This window comes from Cebus imitator, unplaced genomic scaffold, assembly GCF_001604975.1.
Source record: "Cebus imitator isolate Cc_AM_T3 unplaced genomic scaffold, Cebus_imitator-1.0 Scaffold82, whole genome shotgun sequence".
Classification (NCBI taxonomy): domain Eukaryota; kingdom Metazoa; phylum Chordata; class Mammalia; order Primates; family Cebidae; genus Cebus; species Cebus imitator.
This window is the reverse complement of record NW_016107397.1, coordinates 5,015,272-5,025,619: the sequence shown is the minus strand read 5'-3', so window position 1 is coordinate 5,025,619 and position 10,348 is coordinate 5,015,272.

The window sequence follows — 10,348 nt, the reverse complement described above, 5'->3', positions numbered from 1 at the left end:
GCAATTCTCCTGCCTCAGCCTCCTGAGTAGCTGGAATTACAGGCACGCACCACCATGCCCAGCTAATTTTTTGTATTTTTGGTAGAGACGGGGTTTCATCATGTTGACCAGGATGGTCTCGATCTCTTGACCTCGTGATCCACCCGCCTCGGCCTCCCAAAGTGCTGGGATTACAGGCTTGAGCCACCGCACCCGGCCAGATTTCTTTATCTTCAAACCTTTCTCTTGAATTTTTTTTCTGGTAATCATTTAATTTTTGAGATTATTCCTCTTTCATGGTATCTTTTTGTTTTATGGCCGCAGAATCTTCTCAAATCTGTTGGTTTTAATTCCTCCTAATTCTCTGAGTATGACTGTTTCTTCTGGAAAATGGTTTTATTCATTTGCCTTTTTCTCTTCCATCATGCCAACTTTCTTCTTGTGTCTGATCTTTCATATTTAAGAATAGGAGCCCAGGTTGATTTTTCAGGACAATTCATTTAGATTTCTTCTTGTAGACACACATCTAGGTATTCCTGTTAGAATTCTCCTGTGAATAGATTAGCTGACTGAATGCCCTATGAATGTGATTTTAAAATTTCTTGACTGTCAGGTAAGAAAGCAAGCCATTGTGATTCTTGATCTTTTAAACATGACTTGTTTTTACACTCCAGAAATGTGTAGGTTTGTTTTGTTTTTTTGATACAGGGTCTCACTGTCACCCAGGCTAGAGTGTAGTGGTGTGATCTCAGCTCACTGCAGCTTCAACTTCCTGGATTCAAGCAATCCACCCAACTCAGCCTCCTGAGTAGCTAAGACTACAGGCAGGTGGCACCAAATCTGGCTAATTTTTTTTTTTTTCATTTTTTTGGAGAGATGGGTATCCTTATGTTGCCCAGGTTGGTCTTGAACTCCTAGCCTCCTGAGTAGCTGGGACTACACACACACGCCACCACATTTGGCTAATTTTTTGATTTTTTTGTAGAGATGGGTCTCCCTATGTTGCCCAGGCTGGTCTTGTACTCCTGACCTCAAGTGATTCTCCCACCTCAGCCTCCCAAAGTGCTGGGATTACAGGCGTGAGCCACTGCACCCAACTGGATCTTTTTTTTTTTTTTTTAAATCAGAGTTTTAAATTTTCACAATGACATGCTTTGGCATCAATCAGCTTTCATCCATGTCTCTTGGCTATTCACTGGATCCTTTAAATGTGGAGATCAGTTTTCTTCTGTTTGGGGAAATGCTCTCAACTTATCTGATAATTTTCTTTCCTCTGTATTTTTTTTTTTTCTCTACTTCTGGAATTCCTTTATTCAGATTTCAGACCTCCAGTTCTGGACTTTATATAATTTCATCCTTTCTATTTTTGCTATTTTGCTCTGCTTTATGGAAAATATCCTCAATTTCATCTTCCAATTCTACCGTTGTTTTTCATTTCTAGTATTATTTTTATTTATTTTTAATTTATTGAAATGGACTCTTACTCTGTTACCCAGGCTAGAGTGCAGTGGCACAATCTCTGCTCACTGCAACCTCCACCTCCTGAGTTCAAGCAGTTCTCCTGCCTCACCCTCCTGAGTTAGCTGGGTCTACAGGTATGCACCACCATACCCAGCTAATTTTTGTGTTTTCAGTAAAGACAGGGCTTCACCACGTTGGCCAGGCTGGTCTTGAACTCCTGACTTCAAGTGATCCACCTGCCTCATCCTCGCAAAGTGCTGGGATTATAGGTGTGATCCACCACACCCGGCCATATCCTATGTTTTGCTTCATAAAAGCAATGTCAGTAGCCAGGCATGGTAGTACGTGCCTGTAGTCCCAGCTACTTGGGAGGCTGAAGTGGCAGGATTCCTTGAGCCCAGGAGTTCAAGGCTGCAGTAAGCTATGATCATGCTACTTCACTCCAGCCTGGGTGATACAGCGAGACCTCTCTCTCAAAAAAAAAAAAAGAGAACAAACTTTCAGTTTACTGCCACCAGGTGGGGCAGGGGGCAGTTGGTCACCTATGTGAAATAGGGGGATATAAAGCTTTTTGTCTTTTTAACTTTATATTATAGAGAACTTCAAACACTCCCAGAAAGAAACAGAAGAGTATATAATTCCGCATGGGCCCATCACCAGCCCCAGTAACCACGATCACTTTGCCAATTCCACCCCATGAATGCGTCTCTTTCACTTCCCTCTTCCATTACTACTTTGAAACAAATTCCAAACATCACATCATTTCATCTATGATCATTCAGATTTCTCTAAAAGGACTTTATTTCTAACATAACCCCAGTATGACGATTAACCAAAACACCCAATAATTCTTTGACATCATCAAACCTCCATTCAATGTTCAAGTTTCCAATTGTCTCATAAACATCATGTGTGTTTTATTTTCTCAATTGTTTGGTGGTATCAGAATATAAATGAGGCCCATTCTGGTTAGTCAATATGTCATTGAAGTCTAAAGTTGTTATAAGTTCCCTCCCCTGCTGAGCAATTTTTTAGTTGCAATTTATTAGAAGGAGGAATGAAGTGGCCTGCCTGCTTCTCACAGTCTGGAGTCTGTGAGCATTTTTTCCTCTATCTTTTGTATTTCTTATAAACTGGTAGTTGGATCTAGAGGTTTAATTGCAGCTTTCTATTGTTTTATCTTCAAGCGCATGGATTCTTTCCCATCTCCTCCATTCTGCTCTTTAGCCCACCCAGTAAATTTATTTACTCTTTTTAGAGACAGGGTGTCACTATGTTGCCCAGGTGGGTTTTGAACTCCTGGGCTCAAGCAATCATCCTGCCTTGGCCTCCCAAAGTCCTGGAATTACAGGTTTGAGTCACTGTACTGGCCACCATCCAGTAAATTTTAAATTCCAGTTATTGTATCTTCTCAGTTCCAACACATTTGATTCTCGTCTATTTCTCTGCTGAGACTTCAGTAACTCTAGGTTAACATCCAAATGATGTCCTTTCCAATGAGAACAAATGATCCACCTCAGCGTGGAGTGGATGAGTGGGAAAGCCAGCCTCTGAGATGGTTCCCAATGACCCCTGTCTTCTGGACTTCACACTCCTGTGCGGCCCCTCCCACATCCTACCAAGATTAGCATATAGCAGAGTGATTGTATGCTTTTTTTGTTTTTTTCGGAGACAGAGTCTTGTTCTGTCACCCAGACTGGAGTGCAGTGGCATGATCTCAGCTCACTGCAACCTCTAGGGTTCAAGTGATCCTCCTGCCTCAGCCTTCCGAGTAGCTGAGACTATAGGCATGCGCCACCACGCCTGGCTTATTTTTGTGTTTTTAGTAGAGACAGGGTTTCATCTTATTTACCAGGCTGGTCTCAAGCTCCTGGCCTCAAGTGATGTGCCCACCTCAGCCTCTCAAAGTGCTGGGATTAAGGTGTGAGCCACCGTGCCTGGCCCTGTATGCCACTTCTAAGATTACGTCATAAAGGACTGTGGCTTCTGTCTTGAACATTCTCTCTTCCATGTACACACACACACACACACACACACACACACACACTCACTCACTCTCTCTCTCTCTCCCTGATCACTTGCTTTGAGAGAAGCAAATTTTCCTGTCATTTGAGATTCAGGAAGCCCAAGGGGAAGAGCCTATGTGGTAGGGAACTGAAATCTCCAGCCATCAGCCACTGAGGAACTGAAACCCTCTAACCATCACATGCTACAATTATAAGTAGGTCCTCTCCCAGCTGAGCCTTCGGATGAAATCACACTTCTTGCTGACAACTTAAATCCAACCTCATAAAAGACCTTGAGCCAGAACCACCTATACTGTCCCCAGATTCTTTCCTTACAGAAGCTGTGTATAGTAATTTTTTTTTTTAGCTGTTAAGTTTCTGGGAAATTTGTTATATAGCAAATAACTAATTCATGAGGCTTTGAATTAGTTATTAGTGATTCCCTGTCTGCCACTTTACTGAAAGATGAAGCACAAGTTGGCTAACCTTATGAGCTCCAGTTTCTTTACTTGGAAATTGAGGATAACCATTTTTGCACCACCTCGTTTGACATTTGAACCCCTTCTTTTACAGACGAAGAAAACTGAAGCCCAAAGGAATTCACAGAAAAGAATCCACAGATGAGGCACTTAACAGAGAAATTACATGACACGTCCAGGCTTAGGTTATTTAGAAAAAGAGTAGGACCCCAGGGCTCATGGCTCCAAACCAAATTATTCTCTCTTTCATGCCTTGAAGCAACCTGTGCTGCCTTACAATGCATCTCATTATCATTAATACAATCCGGTTCAGGAACAAACAGCAGATAAGTCAGATAAGTTACACAGTGTGCATGGCTAACCAAGAGATTTGCTTTTTTTTTTTTTGAGACAGAGTTTCACTCTTGTTGCCCAGGCTGGAGTGCAGTGACGCCATCTCGACTCACTGCAACCTCCACCTCCCAGGTTCAAGCGATTCTCCACCCTGGCCTCCTGAGTAGCTGGGATTACAGGCATGCGCCACCATGCCCAGCTAATTTTGTATTTTTAGCAGAGATGGGGTCTCACTATGTTGGCCAAGCTGGTATTGAACTCCTGACTTCAGGTGATCCACCCGCCTTGGCCTCCCAAAGTTCTGGGATTACAGGTGTGAGCCACTGTGCCTGGCTGAGAATTGCATTTTTCAATGGTGCATGACAATTTCTGGGCAAATGCAAAAGGTCAAAGTTGTTTTAGCTCAGTGTTCACACTGTAAGCTGACCTACAGCCACTCACGCCTTCCTTCCTCTCTTTGTTGCCTCGCCAGTCATCCTAACTCCCTGAGTCTAAGCACGTAGGCCCCCAGCCAGAAGGTGACTAACACCATCTCTGCACCCAGACCATGTACAAAAGGCAAACTGCTCCTTTTTTTAAACCTTGCTAGGCAAGCTGGTATCAGTATCTTCAAACTACAAAGGCTCCTTTGTCATGCAATTTTAGCAAAGAATAGTTAATTGAGAGAGAAGAAAAAAAAAAAAGAGGTTGACAGTATTTTGAGCCAACAAGGTTAAATCACTTGGACAACAGTAACTAAGCTCGATGGGCTTCCAGCTTTTTAAATGAAAACTTTTTTTTCTCAAAGACATATCTTTGCATACCATCTCACCTTTCTGCCTCCCTTCAACTACGGTCTACGAATGGGGGAAAACATGTTGCGAAGTCACAAACATTTTTATGTTTGCGTTTTTCTAGGTTGAATTTATATATACATTTTTTCTGTTAATTTTTAAATTTGTAATGTATTTTCTATATATTTTATATATACACTATAAATTTATATATAAATATAATATATTTATATATCATATATATATATTTATATAGATATCTATTACACATATATGTATAATATATATATCTATTTTGAGACAGGGTCTCACTTTGTTGCCCAGGCTGGAGTGCAGTGGTGTAATTGCAGCTCACTGGAACCCTGAACTCCTGGGTTCAAGTGATCCTTCCATTTCAGCCTCCTGGGTAGCTGGGGCTACAGATGCTCACCACCATGCCTGGCTAATTTTTTATCTTTATAGAGATAGGGTTGTACTCTGTTGCCCAGGCTGGTCTTGAACTCCTGGCCTCAAGTAATCCTCCCACCTCAGTCTCCCAAAGTGCTGAGATTACAGGCATGAGCCACCATGCCTGGCCTAATATGTATTTTGTGTATAACTAATATTACATATTTAACATATTTTAAAAATTCATGTTACATAATGTTATATATTTTGTGTATTACTAATATTATATATTTAACATATTTAAAAATTCAAATGTTATATAATGTCTCTGTCTTGACAGAATGAGACATAATAGATCTTTTAGATTTAAATAATGGCTGGAGCTGTGGTGTCATTTTCTACTCATGTGCTTAAGAGCCTTCAGTCGCAAGCAAGAGGAACCCACTCTGGCTACTTAAAAAGAATTTGAGCCGGGTACAGTGGTTCACGCCTGTAATCCCAGCACTTTGGGAGGCTGAGGCAGGCGGATCACCTGAGTTCAGGAGTTTGAGGCCAGCCTGACGAACATGGAGAAACCCCATCTCTACTAAAAGTACAAAAATTAGCCAGGTGTGGTGGCTCACACCTATAATCCCAATTAGGAGGCTGAAGCAGGAGAATCCCTTGAAGCTGGGAGTGGAGGATGCAGTGAGTTGAGATCTTGCCACTGCACCCCAGCCTGGATGACAGAGCAAGACTCTGTCTCAAAAAAAAAAAAAAAAAAAGAATTTGAGAGAGAATCCAAGAGCACATAAGACCAAAGAGGAGGCCTGGAGAGGCAGGATGCAGGCAGCCACTGGAAACGTCGACTGCAGGGCTTGCCACTGGAGTCATCAAAGACACATGAGCTGTTTCTTCTGTCCCCAGCCCCTGGGTCTAAGATTCAAAGTCTCAGACCAGGCCTGGTTACTCACACCTGTAATCCCAGCACTTTGGGAGGCCAAGGCAGGAGAACCACCTGAGGTCAGGAGTTTTGAGACTAGCCTGGTCAACATGGCCAAACCCTGTCTACTAAAACTACAAGAATTAGCCGGGTGTGGTAGTGCACAGCTGTAGTCCCAGCTACTAGGGAAGCCGAGGTGGGAGGATCACCTGAACCTGGGAGGCAGAGGTTGCAGTGAGCTGAGATTGTGCCAGTGCACTCCAGCTTGGGCAACAGAGTGAAGCCTTGTCTCAAAAAAAAAGTCAGCCAGGCACGGTGGCTGACGCCTGTAATCCCAGCACTTTGGGAGGCCGAGGCGGGCAAATCACGAGGTCAGGAGATCAAGACCATCCTGGCTAACATGGTGAAACCCCGTCTGTACTAAAAATACAAAAGTTAGCTGGGTGTGGTGGCACGTGCCAGTAGTCCCAGCTTTTCGGGAGGCTGAGGCAGGAGAATCACTTGAACCCGGGAGGCAGAGGTTGCAATGAGCCGAGATCGTGCCACTACACTCCAGCCTGACAACAGAGTGAAACTCTGTCTCAAAAAAAAAAAAAATCTCAGAGAAAGAGGAGAGTATGCTTGGCCAAAGATCTGCCACTTAGGACATCCTGAACTGATGAGGAACGAGGAACTGGAATCTCCCAGGTGCCCCCATCTTCATGTGAGATGGCAGAGCCCCTCAGGAGTGCCCCTGCCCCCATCATACCCCTCAACAATAGACAGATAATCGCCTCAGAAGGAGATGAAGATACTGATTGCAGGCCCCTATGTCCACTAAATCATAGACTTCTTCTATCACTAAATGAGCAGTTGGTGCATATGAACTGTTTTCCAACAGTATTTTAGACCAACACCCAAACACCCTTTTCTCTCCATGTATCAAAGGCCACCAAAGACTTGCTTTGGGCATGATGTTTTGGTGACACTTTTGAGCCAAAATTTAGCTTGATCTAATCTCTACACTCAACTTGTGCAAACCAAGTCCAATCCCTTAGGGACAGGGTATTGCTAGATTGTCTAGGCTCGACTTGAACTCCTGGGCTCAAGGGATGCCCCAGCTTCAGCTTCCAGGGTAGCTGGGTGATAGGGTTTGGATTCGTGTCTCTGACCAAATCTCATGTCAAATAGTAATCCCCAGTGTTGGAGGTGGGGCCTGGATCATGGAGGCAGATTTCCCCCTTGCTATTCTCATCACAGTGCGTTGTCTTGAGATCTGGTTATTTAAAAGTGGGTAGCACCCCCCTCTTCGCTCTCTTCCTTCTGCTCTGGCCAAGTAAGATGTGCCTGCTTCCCCTTCCCCTTCTGCCATGATTGTAAGTTTCCTGAGGCCTCCCCAGCCATGCTTCCTGTGCAGTCTGCAGAACCATGAGCCAATGAAACCTCTTTTTTTTTTGAATGGAGTCTCACTCTGTTGCCAGGTTGGAGTGCAGTGGCGTGATCTCGGCTCACTGCAATCTCCGCCCCACTAGTTCAAGTGATTCTCCTGCGTCAGCCTTCCAAGTAGCTGGGATTACAGGCACCTGACACCACGCCCGGCTAACTTTTATATTTTTAATAGAGATGTGGTTTCACCATGTTGGTCAGGCTGGTCTCGATCTCCTGACCTTGTGATTCCCCCGCCTCAGCCTCCCAAAGTGCTAGGATTACAGGCATGAGCCACCGCACCCGGCCAAACCTCTTTTCTTTATAAACCACACAGTCTCAAGTATTTTATAGCAATGCCAAAACAGACGAATATACTGATTACAGGTGCACATTGCCTCGCCCAGTTTAATCCCTCTTTCAACATATCTCATATCCATGACCACACTGCCTGGCACCTAATCTACATTTCTAGGTCCCTTCCATCCCAGTTACTTTTTCTTTTTGAGACAGAGTCTCTCTGTCACCCAGGCTGCAGTGCAGTGGCATGACTTCACTCACTGCAACCTCCACTCCCGGGTTCAAGCAATTCTCCTGCCTCAGCCTCCTGAGTAGCTGGAATTACAGGTATGCACCATCACACCAGGCTAATTTTTGTATTTTTAGTAGAGACAGGATTTCACCATGTTGACCAGGCTGGTCTCGAACTCCTGACCTTCGGTGATCAGCCCGCCTCAGCCTCCCAAAGTGCTGGGATTACAGGCATGAGGGTCTGCACCTGGCCTAATTACTTTCCTTTTGACCATTGCCCACACATCTTTTTCTGAAGAACGTTCTGCATTCATAGGTGTTACATGAAGACGAAAAGTGAAGAGGACCAAAAGTCACCTATGTTTAGGAGATGCTGGCTAAACCCACCCAAAGCTCTTTGTCTGGCCAAGGCTGCAGGAATGCCACTGGAGACAACCCCTCTCTTGCAAGACATGTGTTCCCAGTATTTTCTTTCAGCCCAGTGACCTATAGGAAAACTTCTGCTTTGAAGTTTGGTTAGACCTGGAATTGAGAGAAAGAAATATGAGTCTGAGCATGGTGGCTCATGCCTGTAATCCCAGCACTTTGGGAGGCTGAGGCCAGAGTATTGTTCAAGGTCAGAAGTTCAAGACCAGCCTGGACAACATAGCAAGACCCATCTCTATAAAAAGCTTAAAAATTAGCCAGTGTGGTAGCTATGATGGTGTCACCACACTCCAGCCTGGGTGAAAGAGCATCACTCTGCCTTTAAAAAGAAAAGGGGTAGTGGGCCAATATTGCCCCACTGTACTCCAGCCTGGATGACAGAAAAAGACTCCAAAAAAAAAAAAAAAAAAAATTAGCCTGATATGGTGGCATGCCCCTGTGGTCCCAGTTACTCAGGAATCTGAGGCAGAAGGATTGCTTAAGCCCGGAAGATTGAGGCTACAGTAAGCTGCGACTGCACCACTGTACTCCAGCCTGGGCAACAGAGCGATACCCTGTCTCTAAAAGAAGAAGGCATAAACAATGAACGTCATAGCGGCTTGTCCTTTGAAGCTGGAACAAACCAGCAGCTCTGCAGGCTGTTTGTGCAAGACTGGCGCCAACATCACTTCCATCCAGTCTGATCCTCCTTTTCTCACTCAGTCTGCGATGGTTCCAACAGTCTCCTAACTGCTCCTTCTGCTTCCACTCCAGCCATCCACAACAGTCAGAGAGAGAGAGAGAGACCCTTATAAACTGTTAGGGACTGTCACTCCCTACTGCAAATGCTCCTGTGTTTTCCTATGTTTTTTTGTTTTTGAAACGGTGTCTTGCTCTGTCACCCAGGCTGCAGTGCAGTGGCACAGTCTCAGCTAACTGCACCCTCCACTTCCCAGGTTCAAGTGATTGTCATACCTCAGCCTCCCAAATAGCTGGGATTACAGGTGCACACCATGACTCCAGGCTAATTATTGCATTTTTAGTAGAAACGGGGTTTTACCATGTTGGCCAGGTTGGATACAAACTCCTGGACTCAAGTGATCCACCCACCTCAGCCTCCCAAAGTGCTGGGATTACAGGCACGAGCCACTGCACCTGGCCTCCCTTAATATTTAGAATAAAATTTGAAGCCCACATCTCAGCTTACAAGGCCCCCAGTTGTGACCTGACACTCTCTCCAGCCTCAGCCTCTCATACCCCACTTCACTCCAGCCCTGGAGCCTACTGCTCACACACTTGGAGCCAGCTCTCACCTCTGTGCCCTGGCCCCAGTGTCGCCTCTGCCTGGGTTGCCTTTCCTGGGGATCTGCAAGACTACCTTCTTCACCTCCTTCCAGGCCAGCCTTGTCTTAGCACAGCAGTCCCCAACCCCCAGACCAGACCATAGCCTGACGGGAACTGGGCCACACAGCAGGAGGTGATCAGCAGGTGAGCGAAGCTGAGCTCCGCCTCCTATCAGATCAGCGCGGCATTACATTCTCATGAGAGAGAACCCTATTGTGAACTGTGCATGCGAGGGATCTACGCTGCACGCTCCGCGGAATTTTTTGAGACAGAGTCACAAAAGGCTGGAGTGTACCAGCGCAACCTCATCTCACTGCAACCTCC